Source organism: Mustela lutreola, chromosome 5 (assembly GCF_030435805.1).
Source record: "Mustela lutreola isolate mMusLut2 chromosome 5, mMusLut2.pri, whole genome shotgun sequence".
Lineage (NCBI taxonomy): Eukaryota > Metazoa > Chordata > Mammalia > Carnivora > Mustelidae > Mustela > Mustela lutreola.
The window spans coordinates 167,077,943-167,087,211 of NC_081294.1; positions in this window are offsets into that span (position 1 = coordinate 167,077,943).

Sequence of the window (9,269 nt, forward strand, 5' to 3'; positions counted from 1 at the left end):
GGACTCTCGCTCACCTTTGGCCTTGATGATAGAATCTGAGATTCCACCCACCCTGAGGAAGTCTAGAGCAGTGGGAAACAGAGCCTGGACCCTCAGGATGGGCAGATGCAGACACGAGGAGACAATGGTAGTCATCAGACCCCCCATGTAAGGGAGTGCTCTGTTGTGCCTATGGGCACAAGTGGCAGGGGACCATAGCTGTGCAGGGGTGAGGGGAATTCCTGGCTGCGGGCAGGGCTCTGTGCCCATTGGCTGTGCTCTTCGGCTGGGGTCAGCTAGTCCTCGGGCTCTCAGAAAGCAAACGGTGCCTAAGGCAGCAGGTGCTCCACAGTGTTCCAGGCTGAGCTATCAATCATAGCCACAGGGGAGGTTCAGCATCTGTGGTGACCTGGTAGAGAAAGTCAGCAGAAATTGCTTTTTAAAAAAATTGGAGTGGGAGACGAAGCATGAGAGACTGTGACTCTTGAGAAACAAACAGGGTTTTGGAGGGGAGGGGTGGGGGGTTAGGTGAGCCTGGTGGGGGTTATTATGGAGGGCACAGATTGATAGAGCACTAGGTGTGGTGCATAAACAATGAATCTTGGAACACTGAAAAGAAATAAAATAAAATGAAAAAAAAATGAAAAAAAATTGTAAGAACAGCTAGATTGACTAAGAGAAATGTAGACAGGACTCAGATAAAAGGGTTTATTATAAGAGATTATGAACAACTGAACATCAAATTGGATAATCTAGATGAAATACACAAATTCCTAGAATCAGAGAAAGTATAAAACCTTTTACTGGTGAATCCTACTAAACATTTAAAGAAAAATTACCTCCAATTCTCATCCCCCAAATAAGAGACCAAGATGTTTGCCCACCGGTAGACAGCAACTCTCCAGACCCTACTTTGGCTGCTTCTATGTGGCGATCTTCTAGGCAGAAGAGGGAAAGGGACCATCTCTGTCAGTCTCCTTCTTCATAATAAGGACTGTCCCCTCCTTGGGGGAAGGACTGCTCCTCCAAGTATGGGCTATAGGGGTTTGTATGGGTACTGCTATGGGCTCTTCTGCCTGGGTGTCCTCTGAATCTGCTTCCTGTCTGCCTTCCCCCAGCACCTTCTCCCCAGTCCTGGCTGCCTGGCTGGACTAGTTCCTGGAGGGTTTCTGCTAGTGGGCCAAGCAGACCTGAACATGCTAGTTTGGACCTGCCGCTCTGCCCAGATGCTCTTGCCTAGCTGGACCCCATGGAGGCAGAGCCAGAGGGCCAGGAGACCTAGCCAGATGACAGTGAGGGGGATGGCCAAGTAAGACAGGAGCAAAGAGTGACCTCAGCCCATGACTCTGGTGAACTGCAGTCTGGGGACACATCTTAGGATATGCTTCTGGGGTTGGTCTGGGTTTCTCCTCAAGGCAATGGGGGTGTTTTCTGTTTTGGGGAAGTCACATGGTAAGGTGATCATATGGGTTAAACAGTCTTCTGCCTGCAGCTCAAGTCAGCTTTAAGGCCAGTTCTAGAGCTAACGACAGCTGTGTCGTCAGCACAACCTCCAGCACCAGCTCCAGAACCAGGTGTAGACCCAGAGCTGCCTCTGGGTTCCATTCCAGAGCCACTTAAAGAGTTAAAACCAGCTCTGCAACCAGCTCCAGCTTCAGTACCAGAACCAGTTCCAGAATGAGAGTAAGCTCCAGCTCCAGCACCAACTGCAGAACTAGCTCCAGCTACAGCTCCAGAACCAGTTCTGTGCTAGCACAGCATCAGTCTAGCACCAGCTTCAGAGCTGAGTCCCATCCCAGAGCTATCCAGCTCCAGAGCTAGCATGAGCACAAGCTACCAGAATAGAGAAAGCTCCACTGCCATCTCTACCATAGCTCCAGAGCTAGCTCCAGCTTCAGCACAAATATTAAAGTGAAATTCAGTTCTAACATCAGCTCCAAGTGTCCCGACAGCTCTATTGCCAGCTTCAAAATTAAAAAGCGTCAAAGCCAGATCCAGAGCCTGGCACTATATGCAGTGCCAGACAGAGAGATGGAGTCAACTGCCGCACCAGCTCTTGCCTCAGCTCTCAAGTTAGAGCAGCACTGGCACCAGCTCCAGGCTAGCTCTGGAGCGAGGGTCATCACCATCTTTGAAGCCACAAAAGATGCCAACTCCTACATCAGGTCTGGCACTGACAGAGACACAGAGACAGAGACTGCAACGCCACCAGCTCCTGTGCTGGCTCCAGAAAGGGCTCTTAGTCTAGAACTAGTTCCAGAGCTAGAAACAGTGCCAGATTCTGAGTAAGAGCTAACTCCACCACAAGCCTAGAACTAGTTCCCACCAGACACCAGAATAACCATCCCTTCCCTGTTGCTCCCTTGGGGCCCTTGGTGGATAACATTCACACTGCAGCTCAAGTGGGATGCTGGGGAATAAAATTCACCTGTGGGTGTGAGCAGGCGTGGCTCCCCAGTGCCCTATGGGCAGAGGAGTGGGTGGTAGGTTCCAGGGCTAGGAGAAGGACTGTGAGCCTCCCCCGTGTCCCTGGGTGCCCAGTTCACTCCAAAGCCATCTTATCAGGCCTGGACAATGATGATGGCCCCACTGCCAAGTGAAGACCCAAAGCTCTAATGAGGGTGGTCGTCTTTCAAGACTCTGGCTGGATTTGGAGTCTAATGCTCGGCCACATTCTGAACCACTCCAGCTCCTTGATCTCCTGAGTCCCTAAGCCACTTTACTAGAAGGACCACCACGGGTCTTCAACACAGTAGGACATCCCTGGAGGAGTCCAACAGACACTTTCTGATCATGCGGAATGCTTCAGGTGACCTGTTTCACACACCCAACTTGTAGAGGAGGAAATAGACCTTCTCTCCTGTAGTCCATCCACATGAGGGTTGGGCACAGGCCTTATCCTCTCCAGGATGCTTCACCAATGGCCCTGACCCAGGCAGGCCCCATGGTGTGTCAGCCTGGCATTTTTCCCCTCCTTTCCCTCTGGGCCTGGGCATCCTGCTACTAGGCTTGCAGAGCTGTCTTCAACCTGTCTCCTCCACCCTTGCCACCTCCAGCATCTGCTCCTCCTCAGGTCCCCACCCATGATCCCCACCTGGAAGTCTCTGCGTGTGAGGGCTGGGGGTGGGAGGATGCCCAGAGGAACAGAGATTACAGCGGAGATCCATCATATTCCTGGGAGATTTCATTCTCAAAACATAGCCTGTGGGAAGAGTTGAGTGATCATAGTAGGTTGAAATATAGAACCAGTGGTCTTGTGTTCAGAGACAAGGGTGAAGTGTGCTGACCCAGACCAGGCAATACGGAGTGGGCTTCTGGGCTGGAGTAGAGCTGCAGTTTCTGAGGGTCTGTGTTCAGGTTGGAGTGTGGGTTTAGTGCTGAGGGTTCAGAGTTGGAGCAGAATTGCGAGATCATATATTAAATCTATATTTAGCTTTTGGACGAACTGCTGGACTCTTTCACAGCAACTGAGATGTTTTACATTCTCATTAGTGATATTCTAGGGTTCCAGTTTCTTCACATTCACCAACTCATGTCCATTGTTTTTATAATAGCGCTTCTGATGGATGTGAGGAGACATAGGCTGTGGTCTTGATTGGCAATCCCTTGAAGGGCTGTCCACTGCGACCCAGCCATCTTGCCACCTATCACCCTACTCTATTCACCTGTCCCATCTGCTCTTGGTCACTGTTCCCCTCAGGATCTCTGATGTCTCCTTTTCCAGAATGTCCTATAGAGGGAAGCGCAAGCATATAATCCACTCAGCTTGGTTGCTTTCATGTAATCATATGCATTAAGATCCATCTGTGTTCTTGCATGGACATGAGAGATCATTCCTTCATACTGCTGACTAGTATTCCAGTCATGGGTGCTTACATGTACCTCACGAGGCTATTAATTCACCTTTTGGAGGATACCCTGACTTTATTTTTTTAATTTTTATTTATTTTTAAAATTTCTCTTCAGTGTTCCAGACTTCATTGTTTATACACCACACCCAGTGCTCCATGCAATACTTGCCCTCCATAATACCTACCACCAAGTTCACCCAACCTCCTACCTCCCACCCATCCAAAACCCTCAGTTTGTTTTTCAGAATCCACAGTCTTGCATGGTTCATCTCCCCTTCCAATTTCCCCCAACTCCCTTCTCCTCTCCATCTCCCCATGTCCTGCATGTTGTTTGTTATGCTCCACAAATAAGTGAAACCATATGATAATTGACTTTCTCTGCTTGACTTATTTCACTCAGCATAATCTCTTCCAGTCCTGTCCATGTTGATACAAAGTTGAGTATTCATCCTTTCTGATGGAGGCATAATACTCCATAGTGTATATGGACCACATATTCCTTATCCATTCATCCATTGAAGGGCATCTGGTTTTTTTCCACAGTTTGGCAACCGTGGCCATTGCTGCTATAAACATTGGGGTACAGATGGCCCTTCTTTTCACAACATCTGTATCTTTGGGGTAAATACCCAGTAGTGCAATTGCAGGGTCATAGGGAAGCTCTATTTTAATTTCTTGAGGAATCTCCACACTGTTCTCCAAAGTGTGCACCAACCTGCACTCCCACCAACAGTACAAGAGGGATCCCCTTTCTCCACATCCCCTCCAACACTTGTTGTTTCCCGTCTTGCTAATTTTTGGCCATTCTAAGTGGTGTAAGGTGGTATCTCAATGTGGTTTTAATTTGAATCTCCCTGAGGGCTAATGATGATGAACATTTTTTCATGTGTCTGATTTGTATGTCTTCATTGGAGAACTGTCTGTTCAAGTCTTCTGTCCATTTTTTGACACGAGTATCTGTTTTGTGTGTGTTGAGTTTGAGAAGTTCTTTATAGATCCTGGATATCAACCTTTTGTCTGTACTGTCATTTGTGAATATCTTCTCCCATTCCATGGGTTGCCTCTTTGTTTTGTTGACTGTTTCCTTTGCTGTGCAGAAGCTTTTGATCTTGATGAAGTCCCAAAAGATCATTTCGCTTTTGTTTCCTTTGCCTTTGGAGAAATATCTTGAAAGAAGTTGCTGTGGCTTATGTTGAAGAGGTTACTGGCTATGTTCTCCTCTAGGATTCTGATGGATTGCTGTCTCATGTTGAGGTCTTTTGTGGATAATATTTTTAATGTACTGTTGGATCCTAGCAGCTAGGATATTGTTGAGAATCTTAGCATCCATATTCATCAGGGATATTGGTCTGAAGTTCTCTTATTTGGTGGGGCCTTTGTCTGGTTTGGGGACTCAGGGTAATGCTGGCTTCATAGAAAGAGTCTGGAAGTTTTCCTTCTGCTTCAATTTTTTGAAACAGCTTCAGGAGAATAGGTGATATTTCTTCTTTGAAAGTTTGGTAGAATTACCCAGGGATCCATCAGGTCCTAAGCTCTTGTTTTTTGGGAGGTTTCTGATCACTGCTTCAATCTTGTTACTAGATATTGGTCTATTCAGGTTGTCAATTTCTTCCTGATTCACTCTTGGAAGTTTATAGTTTTCCAGGAAAGCATCCATTTTATCTAGGTTGCTTAACTTATTGACATATAACTGTTGATAATAATTTCTGATGATTGTTTCTATTTTCCTGGTGTTAACTGTGATCTCTCCCTTTTCATTCATAATTTTATTAATTTGGGTCCTCTCTCTTTCCTTTTGGATTAGTTTGGCCAGTGGTTTATTGATCTTATTGACTCTTTCAAAAAGCCAACTTCTAGTTTCATTGATGTGCTCTACTGTATCTTTAGGTTCTATCTGATTGATCTCTGCTCCAATCTTGATTATTTCCCTTCTTGTGTGTGGAGTTGGCTTAATTTTTAGTTGTTTCTCCCATTCTTTAAGGTGTAAAGACAGCTGGTGTATTCTGGATTTTTTCAATTTTTTTGAGGGAGGCTTGGATGGCTATGTATTTCCCCCTTAGGACCGCCTTTGCTGAATCCCATCGGTTTTGGACTGAAGTGTCTTCATTCTCATAGGTTTCCATGAATTGTTTAAGTTCTCTTTAATCTCCTGGTTGATCCAAGCATTCTTAAGCAAGGTGGTCTTTAGTTTCCAGGTGTTTGAATTCCTTCCAAATTTTTCTTGTGGTTCAGCTCCAGTTTCAAATTCTGATCTGAGAATGTGCAGGGAATAATCTCAGTCTTTTGGTATCGGTTGAATCCTGATTTGTGATGCAGTATGTGGTCTATTCTGGAGAAGGTTCCATGTGCACTTGAGAAGAACCAGTATTCTGTTGTTTTAGGGTGGAATGTTCTATGTATATCTATATCCATCTGGTCCAATGTGTCATTCAATGCTCTTGTTTCTTTACTGATTTTCTGCTTGGATGATCTGTCTATTACTGAGAGAGGTATGTTAAGATCCCCTACTCTTAATGTATTCATATCAATATGACTCTTTATCTTGATTAACAGTTTTTTAATGTAATTGGCTGCTCCCATATTGGGGGCATAATTTACAATTGTTAGATCTTCTTGGTGGGTAGATCCTTTAAGAATGATGTAGTGTAAAAAACAGAGGGGAGACAAGCTGGCGGGGAAGTAGGAGGAGGCGCCCTTTCAACCTGTACCCTAAAGTGAGCTGATTACCTTCCAAAGAACTCCGATCACCCACAAAATCAGCCTGAGATAAGAATTATACACATCTGGATCTCTACAGGGGCAGAAAACACCAGTGTGCAGGTAAAGCAGAGTGGGAACGTCGGACTGATATCAGAAGATAAAGAAAAGGGGGAGGGAGTCACCAGTGGTGACCGATTGGAAAGCCATACCCCTAATATGAGAGTGCCCTGTGTCTGGGGACCAGTATTAACTTGGTGACTGGTTGAAAGCACTTAAAAAGAGCAAAGGATCCCGGGGGGAGGGGACAGAAATTGTGGGAATCTGAGAGGCTAGGGACAGGGACTTAATTCCCTGGACCCAGGACAGCCTCCCCTGGCGCTGAGCCAGAGACAGCACAGTGGAGAAACCAGGTCTATGTCCCTGAGCCGCCAGTGTGCCTGAGAACACATGGGGTCTGCCTCCCATGAGGGGCTGGGAGCCTTGCCAGAGGGCAGAACACTGAGCCATGTTACAGAGCCTGAGATGTGCGCACCCCTCACCCTCCCCTGGGAGAGGTGTGTGAAGGCCCAGCCCAGCGCTCTTAGGCCCCTCCCCCAGAAAACCAACCAGGAAAGAAAAAAAAAAAAAAAGACGACAAGAGAACAACCGCCACTACTTAATAGGACAACTTTTATTTTTAATTCGTTCCCACTATTCTGGCTCATTTTTTTATATAGATAATTTTTTAACCTATTTACCATCACAGTGAGATGTCCAGTACATCAAATTCCACAATAACTTTCTAACATGAACTTTTTGATACATACACCTGTGTTTTTCTTTTGCATTTCTATTTCTTAAATTTTTTTTTTAAATTTTAGTATAGTTCTGTCTAGTTATTCCTTTTTTATTTTTATTTTCTAATATTCATATAGAGTTAAAATTCTCTTTCCCCAATCAATGCCACCGCTATAGGTAAACCAATTCCTAATTCCCCCTTTTTTAAAATTAAATTTATTTATTTTCAGAAAAACAGTATTCATTATTTTTTCACCACACCCAGTGCTCCATGCAATCCGTGCCCTGTATAATACCCACCTCCTGGTGCCCCATCCTCCCAAACCCCCACCACTTCAAACCCATCAGATTGTTTTTCAGAGTCCATAGTCTCTCATGATTCACCTCCCCTTCCAAGTTACCCCAACTCCCTTCTCCTCTCTAACACCCCTTGTCCTCCATGCTATTTGTTATGCTCCACAAATAAGTGAAACCATATGATAATTGACTCTCTCTGCTTGGCTTATTTCACTCAGCATAATCTCTTCCAGTCCCGTCCATGTTGCTACAAAAGTTGGGTATTCATCCTTTCGGATAGAGTCATAATACTCCATTGTGTATATGGACCACATCTTACTTATCCATTCATCCGTAGAAGGGCATCTTGGTTCTTTCCATAGTTTGGCGACCATGGCCATTGCTGCTATAAACATTGGGGTACAGATGGACCTTCTTTTCACTACATCTGTATCTTTGGGGTAAACACCCAGGAGTGCAATGGCAGGGTCATATGTCAGTTCTATTTTTAATTTCTTGAGGAATCTCCACACTGTTCTCCAAAGAGGCTGCACCAACTTGCATTCCCACCAACAGTGTAAGAGGGTTCCCCTTTCTCCACATCCTCTCCAACGCATGTTGTTTCCTGTTTTTGTTAATTTTGGCCATTCTAACTGGTGTAAGGTGATATCTCAATATGGTTTTAATATGAATCTCCCTGAGGGCTAATAATGATGAACATTTTTTCATGTGTCTAATAGCCATTTGTATGTCTTGATTGGAGAAGTGTCTGTTCATATCTTCTGCCCATTTTTTGATATGTTTGCCTGTTTCATGTGTGTTGAGTTTGAGGAGTTCATTATAGATCCTGGATATCAACCTTTTGTCTGTACTGTCATTTGCAAATATCTTCTCCCATTCCGTGGGTTGCCTCTTTGTTTTTTTGACTGTTTCCCTTGCTGTGCAGAAGCTTTTGATTTTGATGAAGTCCCAAAAGTTTATTTTTGCTTTTGTTTCCTTTGCCTTTGGAGGCATATCTTGAAAGAAGTTGCTGTGGCTGATATTGAAGAGATTACTGCGTATGTTCTCCTCTAGGATTCTGATGGATTCCTGTCTCACGTTGAGGTTTTTATCCATTTTGAGTTTATCTTTGTGTACGGTGTAAGGGAATGGTCAAGTTTCATTCTTCTACATATAGCTGTCCAGTTTTACCGGCACCATTTATTGAAGAGACTGTCTTTTTTCCACTGTATATTTTTTCCTGTTTTGTCGAAAATTATTAGACGATAGAGTTGAGGGTCCATATATGGACTCTCTACTCTGTTCCACTGGTCTATGTGTCTGTTTTTATGCCAGCACCATGCTGTCTTGGTGATTATGGCTTTGTAGTAAAGACTGAAATCAGGTAACGTGATGCCCCCAGTTTTATTTTTGTTTTTCAACATTTCCTTAGCGATTCGGGGTCTCTTCTGATTCCATACAAATTTTAGGATTATTTGCTCCAGCTCTTTGAAGAATACTGGTAGAATTTTGATCGGAATGGCATTAAAAGTATACATTGCTCTAGACAGTATAGACATTTTAACAATGTTTATTCTTCTGATCCAAGAGCATGGAATGGTCTTCCTTCTTTTTGTGTCTTTTTCAATTTCTTTCATGAGTGTTCTGTAGTTCCTCAAGTAGAGATCCCTTACACCTTTGGTTAGG